The sequence below is a fragment of the Moschus berezovskii genome, chromosome 15 (genome assembly GCF_049115385.1).
Source record: "Moschus berezovskii isolate FMDL1 chromosome 15, NW_MosBer_1.0, whole genome shotgun sequence".
NCBI lineage: Eukaryota > Metazoa > Chordata > Mammalia > Artiodactyla > Moschidae > Moschus > Moschus berezovskii.
In genome coordinates, this window is record NC_142474.1 from 21,332,303 (window position 1) to 21,346,281 (window position 13,979).

Sequence of the window (13,979 nt, forward strand, 5' to 3'; positions counted from 1 at the left end):
ATTTATTTTATTTATAACAGCACAATCCTCTTAAGTCAGCCTTGGGGGTCCATCCCAGACTTTTCCACTGTTGGTTGTGTGACAGCAGGCAAGGGCCCTAACTTGTTTGAGCTTTGTTTGTTTGTTTGTTTCTTTTCAATATGAAACCAGAATTAGAATGTCCTAGGACGAACCTAGATAGTGTATTAAAAAGCAGAGACATTACTTTGCCAGCCAAGGTCCGTCTAGTCAAGGCTATGGTGTTTCCAGTGCTCATGTATGGATGTGAGTGTTGGACTGTGAAGAAAGCTGACCGCCGAAGAATTGATGCTTTTGAACTGTGGTGCTGGAGAAGACTCTTGAGAGTCCCTTGGACTGCAGGGAGATCCAACCAGTCCATCCTAAAGGTGTTCATTGGAAGGACTGATGCTAAAGCTGAAACTCCAATACTTTGGCCACCTCGTGTGATGAGTTGACTCACTGGAAAAGACTCTGATGCTGGGAGGGATTGGGGGCAGAAGGAGAAGGGGACGACAGAGAATGAAATGGCTGGATGGCTTCACTGACTCGATGGACATGAGTTTGAGTGAACTCTGGGAGTTGGTGCTGGACAGGGAGGCCTGGCGTGCTGTGATTCATGGGGTCGCAAAGAGTCGGACACGACTGAGTGACTGAACTGAGCTGAACTGAACTGAGGACATTCTAGTTACCTTAGAAGAGCTGCTCGGGGAAAGAACTGAGGAAATGTCAGTAGAGATCCCACCTAACCTTGACTGGATAAGGTGGCCCATGAATGATAGCGATCATTTTCATTACTATTACTGCAATAAAGAGTACTGAGTCATGATCAAAGACAAATTTAGGAGCCTAAAAAATAGGGAGGGTGACAAGGGGCAGAGTGTGCAGTTCTTGAAAGTGTGATGGGGCAGGGTTCATCTGCCTTGTGAGCTTTCCTTCTCACAGACTCAGCTAACTCACCTGTAAACTGGGCACAATGGGTGTCCCTACATCACTGAACTGGTCTGAAGCATGCACAAGTTAACATGTATAAACCCGGACACAGGGCCCCTAAAAATGTGTTCTCCTCGCTCTTCTACTGGAGTGGGAGCCCCAGGAGGCAGGGATCTTGTCTGTTTTGTTACCTGATGTGTCCCCTATGTCATAACGATCCCTTGTGATCATAGCTATACATATTCCCTGACGTGTTGTTGCTGTATTATAACACACAGATCAGGGACCCTGCCCATGGGTGACTTGCCTGGGAGAGAGCCATGTTGCTCTGTTTTCAAGTACTTTCCAGGCACATCTGCCTCTCCCCAAACACTGGGAAGTTTTGCTGCATTAAGACCCACCCCTCCTTTGTCTCTCCCTCCCTGTTCAGGTGACCACAGGTGTGTGTAGTGGCTGAGCATGTGGGCTTGGCGGCTTGAGGTTTCTCCCCTGCACACATTGCTCCAGCTGGTGGGGATGTAGTCAGTAGCCCCCAGATGTTCCTGACCACCTCAAAGCCCTGAGGGTTCAGCTGCGTAACAGGAAACCTCTGTTCATTTTCTGTTAAAGGGAATGGAGACCTTGGAGATAATGAACATCTTACTCAGAGTCACAAAGCAGGTTATAAACTGAGCCAACACTGGAACCCACATCAGGGTCCTTCTCCACCTCACAGCACTAGGAAGGTCTCACGGTCCCACCCGCCATGAACTGGTGGTGTCCACATGCCCGTCACTGGTCGGAGGGACCATTAGAGATGGCCTGGTCCTGCCCTGGTGAGCATGCAGTCATTCCACTCTTCCCTCTGAACTTGTGGCAGACATCACTAATCAATCCTGCCCTCCAAGCCCAGGAGTGCCTGGGAGGGCTTCTCTGCAGAAAGCTCCATCCAGACCCTACAATCAATGAGGTATACTAGACCATATTTCTTGGAGACTCTAAAATGGTCCTGGATGGGAAGATGAGGCTTAGTGAGGAACCACACTTCCCAAAGACTATAGACCCATCACCATGGGAGTCAGAATTTGCAGACAGAGGTCTACCGGAAGTCTGACCCATCTAGCTCATGCTGTCTTTATAGCACACAAAATAGGAAGTGTAGTTGCCATTGATTCAGCGTAAAGCATATGGGATGTTTAATCTCCTCACTTCATTCTCTCCGTCACCCTTGCAGTGGGGTCATGTAAAGAGCGGAGACCTGAGGTGGAGGGAAGGAAGTGACCAGACACCAGGAACAATCATAACCATCATCAGCACTGTTGTAACTGTGTATCAGGGGCGTATACACATGATCCCGCCGCATCTCCACAGCACACTCGGAGGAGAATCCCAAGTGCGGGAGTGCTAAGTTGCTTCAGTCGTGTCCAACTCTGGTGACCCTAAGGAGTGTAGCCCTCCAGTCTCTTCTTTCCATGGGGTTCTCCAGGCAAGAATACTGGAGTGGGTTTCCATGCTGTCCACAAAGTAATCACCCCAACATAGGGATCAAACCCAAATCTCTTATGTCTCCTTCACTGCCAGGCAGGTTCTTTACCACTAATGCTTCCTGGGAAGACTGGAGAGTCCCACACTTAATCTCATTTCACCAAGAAGGGACCTGAGACTCAGGGAGATGGGTCCCTTGTCCAGGCCAGCAATAGGGAAAGGGAGGATTCGATGCCAGTCTTCCGGAGCCTGGAGCTGAGTTCTCAGCACCACATCCTTTGTACCCTTTTTGCCATGGCGATGCAGGTACCAGGTTTTTTAGCCATTTTACGATGGGGCAGCTAAGGCCTGAGGCCAATATTGGGTCTGAATTCACTACATCACTCTCCAATCCCTGGGCTGTGATCCTGAGACCAAAATTTTCTTCCTAAGTTTTCCCACAGCCCTAACCTCTATCCCCACATGAAGGGAAGGAGAACCTCTGATATTTGCAGAACTGGGCACAGACAGTGGGGAGGGTGGTCTGCTGATGGGTCCGAGCCTCTGTGGGATGGAGTCCTCCATGTCCCAGCCCCAGGCTAGTGCACCTGGCTGCCAGCATCTCCCTGTGCTGTGCTCTGAAGCTGGGACCACCATCAGGGTGATGAAAGCAGATTCCTCAAGCCTCCAGCCCTACCCCTACTTTGTCCTGGCTACATTCATCCTTTTCCTACTGACGCAGGTTGGGACTCAAGGAGACCGACCCTGAATGACCTGGAGCTCTCTACCAGTGCTCCCAGCCTGATGCCAACTGGGCACTCATCTGTGCCTCCTTGACCAGGTGTTCCGGGTTGACAGGGGCCCAACGCATCAGGCATAACAACCAACTCAAACAACAGAGGTCAAGGAATAAACAGGGAATTCAAGCCTAGGACTCTCCTGCCCACCAGCTGGCCTCGATGTAATCTGAGTGAAAGGTCCTTCCCTTTGGATGCAAATTCTGGCCCCTGTCCTTGTGAGACCTGGGCCAATCACCTGCCTTTCCTGAACCTCAGTACCCTTAACTGGAAAAGGGTATTTTCCCTGCTTCCTTAGTAGTTTGTCATGAGCAACAATGGTGAAAGTGTACCCTAAGTGCCAAGCCCTAGAGCAGTCACTTGCTTTCCCCTCCTGGGTGCAGGACTGTGACTCACGGTTGCTTCATCGGCTGTGATCTCAATGAGAGAGGAAGCAGAACTGGGAGACTCTCCAGCTCTGCCCCTTTCTATCTTTTGACCTTGACCAAGTCATCCTCCCTTCTGAGCAACACAAACGCCTCAGGGAAGTCACACCCCCTGCCTGGTTCCTGTTGAGATGAAACAAGATGAAGCAGGATTAGCAGGTAGGGTTGGGAGGGTCTTGTCTAGGCAGAGCTGGGGGTGCAGAGGAAGAGGGGGTGGGGTGGGGTGGGGTCAGTCACATCTCCTAGAACTCAAGGTTGAAAGTACCTTTGGGCCATCTAGTCCAGTAGTTTCCATTTCTGGCCAGATATTCAGGGGCCAGACTATCCAGGAATCCCTGACCCTAAGTATCTAGGAAGGGGCTCAGGCATCTAAAGTTTAAGCAAACTTATCAGATAATAAGTTGTTTAGTTTTTTTGGTAAAAGGTTATTTACCCAAGTAGATAATTTCAACAAATCTAAACTATGTGAAGAGAAAGGAAAGTAAGTGGCATTCAAGTCACATGTGGCCTTAGATGAGTCCTTCTCCTTTTCTGGGCCACAATCTCCCTAGAGTTTAAACAAAGAGGTGAAAATGAAGACCTCTAAGCACGTGGTCATGTATGGATGTGAGAGTTGGACTGTGAAGAAAGCTGATCGCCGAAGAATTGATGCTTTTGAACTGTGGTGCTGGAGAAGACTCTTGAGAGTCCCTTGGACTGCAAGGAGATCCAACCAGTCCACTCTAAAGGAGATCAGAACTGGGTGTTCATTGGAAGGACTGATGCTGAAGCTGAAGCTCCAATACTTTGGCCATCTCGTGCGACGAGTTGACTCACTGGAAAAGAGTCTGATGCTAGGAAGGATTGGGGGTGGGAGGAGATGGGGATGACAGAGAATGAGATGGCTGGATGGCATCACCGACTCGATAGACAAGAGTTTGAGTGAACTCCGGGAGTTGGTGATGGACAGGGAGGCCTGGCGGGCTGTGATTCATGGGGTCGCAAAGAGTCGGACACGACTGAGCAACTGAACTGAACTGAACTGAACTGAACTGAAGCTCTCCTGTACCTTTGATGCCTGTTTTGTTTCAAATGTGTTTGTGTGACCCTCGAGTAGATGTCAGAATGGAGTAGGAAGACATCAGTCTACAAATACATTGTCAGGACTTTCTGTGGATTTGAATGGGAAGACCCACGTCACAGCGGCTTCCACGAAAATAAAAAATAGAAAATGAGAAGTGTATTTGAACTGGGATGTTTGTGGCAGGGAGGACTTCCAGCACATTTGGATCAAGGCATTTAAAGGATACATTGTCTCATCCCCTTTTATAGCTTCATTTTCTAGTGAACTTAGCCATGTAATTGTATCCAAATCCTATCTTTGAGGACAAAGCAGGCCTAGGAAACATGTGAAGTCCTAAAGCCCGCTTGGAAGTCATGAGATCTAGCCAAGGATTTATCAATATCTTCTACATTTTCAAAGGACTGATAGTCGTTTGATTAATATTTTGGTTAATATATTGTATTATTTTTGTCTTTACTTCATTTGCTCATCCTGGAATCTTTATTGTAGTCTTTCAGTGGTAACTTAGGGCTTAGTTTATTCTTCTTTTTCTAGTCCCTTAAGGTACAGAGGTAGGTTGTTCATTTGGATTTTTCTTGCTTCTTAATGTAGGCATTTATTGCTATTCTTCCTCATATTTTAGATTCTAAACAAATGAGTACTGGTGATGTATAGCATGATGACTAGAGCTAACAGTGATGTATGATATACAGGAACGTTGTTAAGAGAGCAAATCTTAAGAGTTCGCACCCCAAGGAAAACATGTCATTCTTTCATTATTTTTTTATTGTATCTATAGGAGAAGATGAATGCTAGCTTAACCCATTGTCATAATCGTTTCATAATACACAGAAATCAAACTTGCTTTTAACTTATACAGTGATGAATATCAATTATTTCTCACTCAAAATGGAAAAAAAGAGTATTAAAAAAAAGTGTAAACCATAATCATGAGAGCTCACATTTCCTGAGCCCTCTGTATAGGACAATAATGACAAGGTAGCTTGAGTAAACCAACCAGCTGGAAAAATTGTCTCTTTTTTGGGAAAACATTGAGCATGGGCTCCACTTACCAGGAGACAGCTCCTGAGCAGTGTGATGGGCTGAGGAGGATTGAGAAGCTGGAGGGAGAGAAAGAATGATGTTCCAGGTGGATGGAACAGCCTGGACAAAGGCTTAGCACTGACCCAAGTGGACTACTGCTCAAGAGAAGTCCTGAATTATGAGACCTCCTTATGTATTTGTGTGGGACTTGGGATTGTCACAAAATACAGACTGAGAAGAAAGCTCTCATCTCTTTGCTATGGCCAGCAGGTGAAGAACCAGCGCTGGACGCAGCCGACTTCAAATGGAATCCAGCTTTGCCTCTGACCAGCTGTGTGACCCTAGAGAAGTCACTTCCCCTCTCTGAGACTCAGTTGCCACTCCTACGGCAAGATCCTTCACTGCATCACTCAGGATAAATAAGAATTGAATGAGATACAATGTATAAAGATTGAATATGGGCTTTCTCAACATTGTTTGACAGTAATCCTAGCGTGTCCAGGCTGACATGCATCTTGTACACAACAGTGTCAGACTCTGGTTAAGCATTTTCCACTCATTGACTCATTTAATCATCACAACATTGCAACAGGGAGGTTTTGCTGTTAACTCCACTGAGCAGGTGAGAGAACTGTGACTCTAGTAAGTTGCCAGATATCACAAGATTATCAAAGGGCAGACTATAGTCAAGCTCATCTTTGTCTGACCTCTCACCTCACGTGTGTCAGGAGACCCGGCACAGCCTGAACTGAAGCCCTCTTGGAAGAGCTGATTCAAGGACCCCCACAGTGGGGGCCACAGGGGCTGAAAGGCCTCCTGAGATGACTTGACTCTGTGAGGCAGCCTTCACCAGACAGAAGGCCCTGGAGTGAAGCAGCCGCTGGTGCAGGCCTCTGTGCGGCCCTGGTCTTGCCTAACAAGAGTCTCCCATGAGGACAACAGTGGTTCTTCCCTCACAGAATTGCACTCAGCACTGAGATGGAAACTTGGCAACATGGACAAATGTTCCCTGTGCCTCTTGGCAGGAAAGTCAGATCCCTTCATGGAAAGGAGAGGCCCCGGGACCCTGAGTTGGTAACCTGGGTCAGTCCTCTGCAGTGGTGATGCAGCTGTGAGTAAGGGGTCTCTGCTCCTTATCCCAAGGCAAAGGGGAAACTGAGGGCTTGCATGCTGAGCAGACAGAAGGGCCACAAGAGGAACCTCATCAGTCCTTGGCTGAAGAGACCGAGGCTGGACAGCGGGACCCACAGGAGCTGGGGAGAGGTGGCTGAGTATGGGAGCCAGGATGTCACCTCTCTGAGCAAGTGATCCCGTCGACGTGGGTTTAAATCCTAGTCCCGCCAATTGCTATCGCATAACTTTGAGGAGTCTTTTGTCCGGGTGTGTGATTAAGGGTCAGGACTCGGTCTATGATCATGATCAGGGCTCAGTCTGCCACTAGAGAAAGAAGAGAAGCCGAGCTTGTTTCTGCTCCTCCACGGGCCCCTGTGGGGTCTCATGGTCTCTCAGCCCGGGGCCCCGAGCCCGGTCCTCGCCCGCAGGCGGGCATCGCAGTGGCTTCCTCGTCTGTGCTCTTCACTCTCCCCGCGGGGCTTCCCGAAGTTCACCCGAGAGAAGCCACCAGTAGCAGCTCTCAGCCGCCAGCTCTGGAGGCTGAATAGAAGTCAGACACCGGGGCTGCCGCCTTCCAGACGGGCAGAGTGACAGCCACGGCCACTCACGGGTCACTCCAAGTCTCTGAGCCTCGGCTAGACCTCCTGAAAACTGGGCATGATGACACTGCCCACCCCCGCAGGATTGCTGCGGAGATCCAGAGAAGTGGGGCAAGGGAAGCACGGGGCGATCACCCAAGACCTGGGCCTGGGGCTGTTTTCTAGAAGGACTGCATTCAGGACCCTGACCTGTCTCTCACCCACAGACATGCCAGAGACCCAGGTCAAGGAAAGTCCCCAGGGGCTGGGGGTAAAGCCATAGCTCCTCATAAGAAGGGAAAGGGAAGGGATGGTATTTATCATCAATTCCTACTGGATATTAGGCTCCTTCTGCTTTTTCTTTAAATCCACTCAACAGCTCAGCCATGTTTACACTCTCCTTTCACCTGGGAGGAACCCAAATCCCAGAGAGGTGGCACCAGTTGACCCCCACCTAACTGTTGTTAAGAAGCAGATCCAGGATTTCAACCCAGATCTGTCCTGTCCTCTTTCTGACATCATTCTGCGCAGCAGGTTCTATTGGTTTGACAAAGGAGGGCAGCAGAAGCTCTCAGAGGCCCACAGAGGCCATCAGTCTGCAAGGACCCATCTGTCCGTAGTCTCCAGACTTGCTCAGGATGAAGGGTCCTCAGCTTCTGCAGGGTCCCCTGACGCCAGTGCTGCAGGCATCGAGTGGCGTGTGCCCCCCTGTAAGGCTGCAGAGGGAGCCCCCTCACCGCTTCCCCAGGCTGTGACTTACCGATGCGCTTCTTAACATACTCCGCATCCAGGCTTTCAAGGAAACTGCAGATACTGGGCACAGCTGAGGGCCACAAGGAGGGAAAGAGAGACACACACAGAGAGAAATGGAGAGAGGGAAGGAAGGAAAGAGGTCAGGAGGGAGGAGGGAGAGGGGAGAGGGAGAAGGAAGAGGACTGGTTATTACCCGCTGTGAGCACCCTGCCCGCCGCCCACAGAGATGCTCAGTACAGAGGCTCAGGACTTCTGACCCTTAGATTTCTAGAACAGTGGAAACCTAGAAGGCCCAAATCTGAGAACCAGAGGACACTAGAATCCTCAAACCTCAGAACGTTAGAATCCTAGAACCTTAAAGAATCTAGACTTTTAACAGTCCAGAACCCTATGCCCTTAGAAACCTTGACCTCTGAAACTCTGAAACTTCTAGAGTGAAATGGGGCCCTGGGAACCAAGGAGAAATGGTTTTGTGTTTTTCACAATTTTGTGTGCTTACAATTCCCTGACGATGTTGTTAAAATGCAAATTACTGAGCAGCAGGTCTGGGGTAGGACCTAAGAGTCTGCTTTTCTCATGGGTGTCCATGGGAGGTCAGTGCTGCTGGTCTAAGGAACACACTTTGAGCTTGACTCAAGTTCAGTAAGTCACAGAACAACATGGAGGACTTCTTTTTGTAAAATAAATCTAGATTCCCAGCCCCCTTCCAGAGTGACTGATATAGAATCTTTGGAATTTTGGGCACATGGTACATATGGTATTTTTATGTGATACACATGAATCTGAACTATGGTATGTATATTTTTTGTATTTAAATGAATTAAATTTGTGTTGAATGAAGAAAAGTATTAGCTAAAAGGTCTGCTGGCAGTTCATTTGTATGGCAAATGCTTCAAGAGTGGGATCCAGTGATTTCAGCTCAGGTCGGGCTCCTGCTCATCTCCTCCCCAGGCCAGGCTAAGTGAAGGGGGTTAGGTAGCAACTCACAGCCCAGATGGAAGTTGGCCCTCCAGAAAGGAAGGTGCCCAGAGAGTACAGCCTACCCAAGGAAAATCACCCCTCCCCGCCACCCGGTCTGAATCTGCACCCCAGGAGTGGGGGACTCACCTCGTAATCCATTACCAGGGACAACAGCTCATTCATGAGGTTGACTGTAAAGTCCACAACCTTACTGAGCACTCCAGTGCACCTAGAAAAGGGAGGGAATTGATAAAGCTTTGTGAAGTTGGCTGAGCAGCCAAGCGCAAGCAGTGGGAGGAGGCCAGAAGGTGAAGCACCTTGAAGTCAGGTGACTTGAGCCTCTACTCAGGGCGATCATCACTGAGAACCCCATGGTTGACCAGCAGCCCTCACCAATAGCTCATGAGAGTCTTCGACAATCCTGAGACCTCATCCATCCATCCATCCATCCAACCACCCTTCCCCCACCCACCCACCTGGTCATCCATTCATTCATCAACACATATTTAGGAACACCAACTATGTGCCCAGAACCAAGGCCGACTGGGGACACAGTGATAAACGAAACACATTGACTCCTAACATGGGACCTAGGATACTGGCTAATTATTGGCTAAAGGTTCGTTTGGAGTTTCCTGTAACAGCTTATGAAAAAGCCCCAAAGACTCTTTGGCCAACCCAGTATTAACACATTTTCGTAAAGCTGGCTCCTTCCCACCTTCAGCTCTCAGGGTAACTGTCACCTCCTCAGGGCAGCCCTCGTGACTGCTTGCCTAAGGGGGGGCTTTGTGTCATAGCACCCTGTTAGGTGTGCTGTTTTGCCCAGGGGTGATTGCAATTGAATAGTTTCCTTGTGGGCTCTTTACTGCTGGACTGAATGCCTGTCGGTCTGCCCTTCCCTCCAGAGACTAAGCTCCACAAGAACAAGCTCCTTGTCCTCAGTCACTAGTAAATTCTCCAGAGTTCAGAACGGTGGCTGTGGCCCAGAGCAGGTGCTCAAGAGATATTTGGCTGAAGGAATAAATGAAGTAATCATACGATCAAATATATAATGGTACCTTGTGACAAGTATTCAGAAGGAGAAGAGTAGAATCTTAGGAGAGAGAAGAGGAGGAACCTTGTTTTAGACCCTAAATGGAAATGGGATGCAGGAAAGGTGTCCTGGGTGCCTGAGCAGCCTGTGCACAGGTCATGAATGGAAGGAGCTTGCCTGAGGCTCGGAGCAAAAGCAAACACATCTAGGGCAGAGCGGGCAAGGTGTGGATCCAGATCAGGTAGAGCCAGATGGCCCTGGGAGGGCCTGAGTTTTCACCCATAGTAGAGAGAAAGCCCCCGGAGTGTCTGGAGAAGCAGAGTGAATCAGACACCGGGTGGATAATCCCAGAGAGTGGCTACAGACACTGAGGCCCAGAAGGCAGGATGGGTTCCCTGGGGCTGTAGGCTGGGCAGGGCCCAGCAGGGCTCAGGCATTTGGATTTACAGCTCAGTCTTTCCAAGTAACGATAGGCTGCAGAGCCTCTCTTTAGTTTGAGGGGTGTCTTAGGCAACCTGTGATCAGATCCCTCGTTGAGGCAGGATTCACTGATGTCTGCTCATAGCTCTACCTTGTTCTTTGCCAAGGCCAACCTTCCCCAGCCTTCAGCTTCCAGATCACTTCTCTTCTCCCAGCCAGGACCAGGATCAGCCTTTCTCCTTCCACCCTCTTGACTGGGCTAAACATGCTTTTGCAAGCACACAGTTTAAGACATAGATTTGGTGGGTTTCCAGAGATAAGAGATTTAAATGGAGAGGACTAAGTTTTCAAGATCTCATTTCCAGAATTTCTCAGTGGTAGAGGATGATTTGGGGACAATCTGAAATTAGAGCCCGTGGTACTCCTCTTGTCATCTCCTCACTAGAGGCAAGAAGGTAAACACAGTGAAGTATTATTATTATCATTATTATTGAGGGACATTAGTAATATGAGAAGGGTCAGTTCTTCGAGTGGACATAACAATGTTAAATGTGCAGGCATCTAACAACAGAGCTTCCAAAAAGCATGGAACAAAACACATAAGGTTGAAGGTGAAATACAGCAATTCACAGTTATGGTTGGAGAGGTCAACACTCCTGTCTCAGTAGGAGGAAGAACCAAGAGACAGAAAGTCAGCATGGATATTATTACCTGAGAGCTTAGTATGTTTCAGCCTATATGCCAGACACTCTCCTTTTCTCATTTGGCTAACACAGTAGGCTATGAGTTAGGTATTATTACCATCCTCAGTTTACAGATGTGAAAGCTGAAGCAGCTAGAGGCTAAATTGATTACAAAACCACAAGTGAGTGGCAAAGCTAGCTTGACTCCAGAGTCTACCTTTTCTTTGCATTACTCTGCTTCCTCCCAGGTAAGGAATAGGGCTGAAATTTTGGGTCCCAGCCCCCCTGAGATCCCCGCTCTACTGAGACGTGTGGACCTGACCTGCCCAACACGGTGAGTGAGATGCTGTGTTGATTGTTCTTGCATTCTTCCACGACCACCTGGGAGACACTGGTCTTTTCATCAGTTTCAACGTGGACACAAAACTCGAGGACCAAGTTGAGGGCCAAATTGACAATCTCACCCAACACAGGCCTGCAGGGAAATAGAGTCACAGTGAACAGAGGTGGAGAAGTCCCTTCACATTGCCCACTTTAGTCTCTCTTTTATGTGAACATTATACGGGATCTCTACGAACAAGGACAGGGAAGCTTGGTGTACTGAAGTCTGTCAGACAGGACTTAGTGACTGAACAACACGTGGACAATGTCAATATTTTCTGTACTCTTTGTGGAATCTATATTCTCACATTAGGAGTTTCTTCTCTTGGCCACAAGGGTTTGGTTTGTGAAATTTCTATAGTGTATCACACCAATGATTAAAATAGAAATAAGATCTAACATTTCTTAAGAAAAATACTGCATTAGGTATTTCCAAAAAAATTGTTTTACCTGCATTAATCCATGTCATCTTGACAGCAATACCAGGAGAAAAAAGCACTATTATTACCTCTGTTTTCAGAATGAGGAAACATATATAGAGAAGTTCAGTCACTATCTCAGGATCGCATAACTAATGAATGGTGAAGTCATATGCACTTTAGTTTGTAAGACTCTTCTACACATCCTCATTTCCTATCTCTCTGTTGTATCTTCAAAGTAATTGAAGTACTTAGAAATTGTATTGTCCACATAATTTTCACATGCTCTTCATTACATACTGTACACTGATTTTTAAAGAGAATCTTGAGAGACAAAATGATGGTGGAGGAAACTTGGCCAAAGAGTTATAAATGTTCATGTCTTCTCAATTCTCAAATTTTATAATTGGATAAGTGTTTTGACTTTGGAAATGTGTTTCAAGGAGGATTTTCTAAAAGAGATTTTATTATGGGCAAAGTGTCTTAGAACATTTTAAGGGTGAGGATTCTAGAATTCCAAAGTCCTCCTTATTTTACAGATGGGGAGACGAAGGCAGAGGCAAAGAAAAGTGCCTAATTCCAGTTTGAAAATTCATTGACCATACTGCAGTGCGTCCCCCAAACTGCAGGTTCTCAGCCATACTCACAGTTTCACGTTGATGTCAGCAGTGATGGGGATCCTCACTTTAGCATTGTTTCCACAAGTCGCTTCTAATGTGATATCCAGGATGTACAGGTTACTGATTTTCACCCTGTGCAAAAACCGCAATTCACCCTTGTCATTTCTCTTGACAGCCGTTGCTGGGCTCTTCTCTATGCCAGCGTTGCGCTGAGCATTTGAGCCACAAAGACCTTGCGTGCACTGGTCTTCATGAAAGCCCTGCTCAGGGGTTGGATTCTCTCCATTGGATGGCATGGCAGACTGATGATCAGACAGCTGTGATTTCCCTCAAGACTCCAAGGGTGAATATGTGCCAGATGTGAATTTTTTTTAATTGATATATAGTTGCTTTACAATGTTGTGTGAGGTTCAGGTGTGGGGCTTCCATGGTGGCTCAGAGGGTAAAGAATCTGCTTGCAATGCAGGAGACCCGGTTTTGATCCCTGATTGGGAAGATCCCCTGGAGAAGGAAAGGACAACCCACTCCAGCATTGCTTCCTAGAGAAACATGGGCAGGGGAGCCTGGTGGGCTATAGTCCATGGGGTTGCAAAGAGTCAGACAAGACTGAGGGACTAACACGCTCACTTTTCTTTAGGTTCAGGTGGACAGCAAAGTGTTGAGATATGGATATATACAGATAGGTATTTTTATTTCAGATTCTTTCCCCTCATAGGTTATTACAAGATATCTCAGTATAGTTCCCTGTGCTATAGAGCAAGTCCTTGTTAGTTGTCTGTTGTATATCCAGTAGTGTGTATATTTATGCCAGACTCATAACTTGTCCTCCACCCTGCTTTCTCTTTTGTTAACCATGAGTCTTTTTATCTCCATGTGTCTGTTTTGTGCAGCTTCTTTTCTATCACATTGAATCTCCTTATACTCCTGGTGTCTATGACATTTATGTTTGTCTGACCTACACCGTTTTGTGTGATATCTCTACATCAATCCATTTGTTGCTGCAAATGTTACTATTTCATTCCTTTTCATGCAGAGACAGAATTAGACCCTGGAACTTCTTGACTCCAGACTTCATGTGGGGTAACCTCTGTGGTGTGAATTCTACTTTCCTCTCTCCTGAGACCATTCAGACGTGTATACTCAGCCATATTCACAGAAGAAAAGTCTTACTCCTTGGGAAAGGGACTTTAGATACCAGCAAATATGTAGAGGTGGGGGTGAAGAGAACCTTCATCCTGACCCTGAAATCACAAAAGGAGAACTCCCAAACTCACGAGATCCAAATGCGGCCTGCAGCTCTGACTCTAATTTTCCCATGCTCTGGTAGAATTGGCCTCA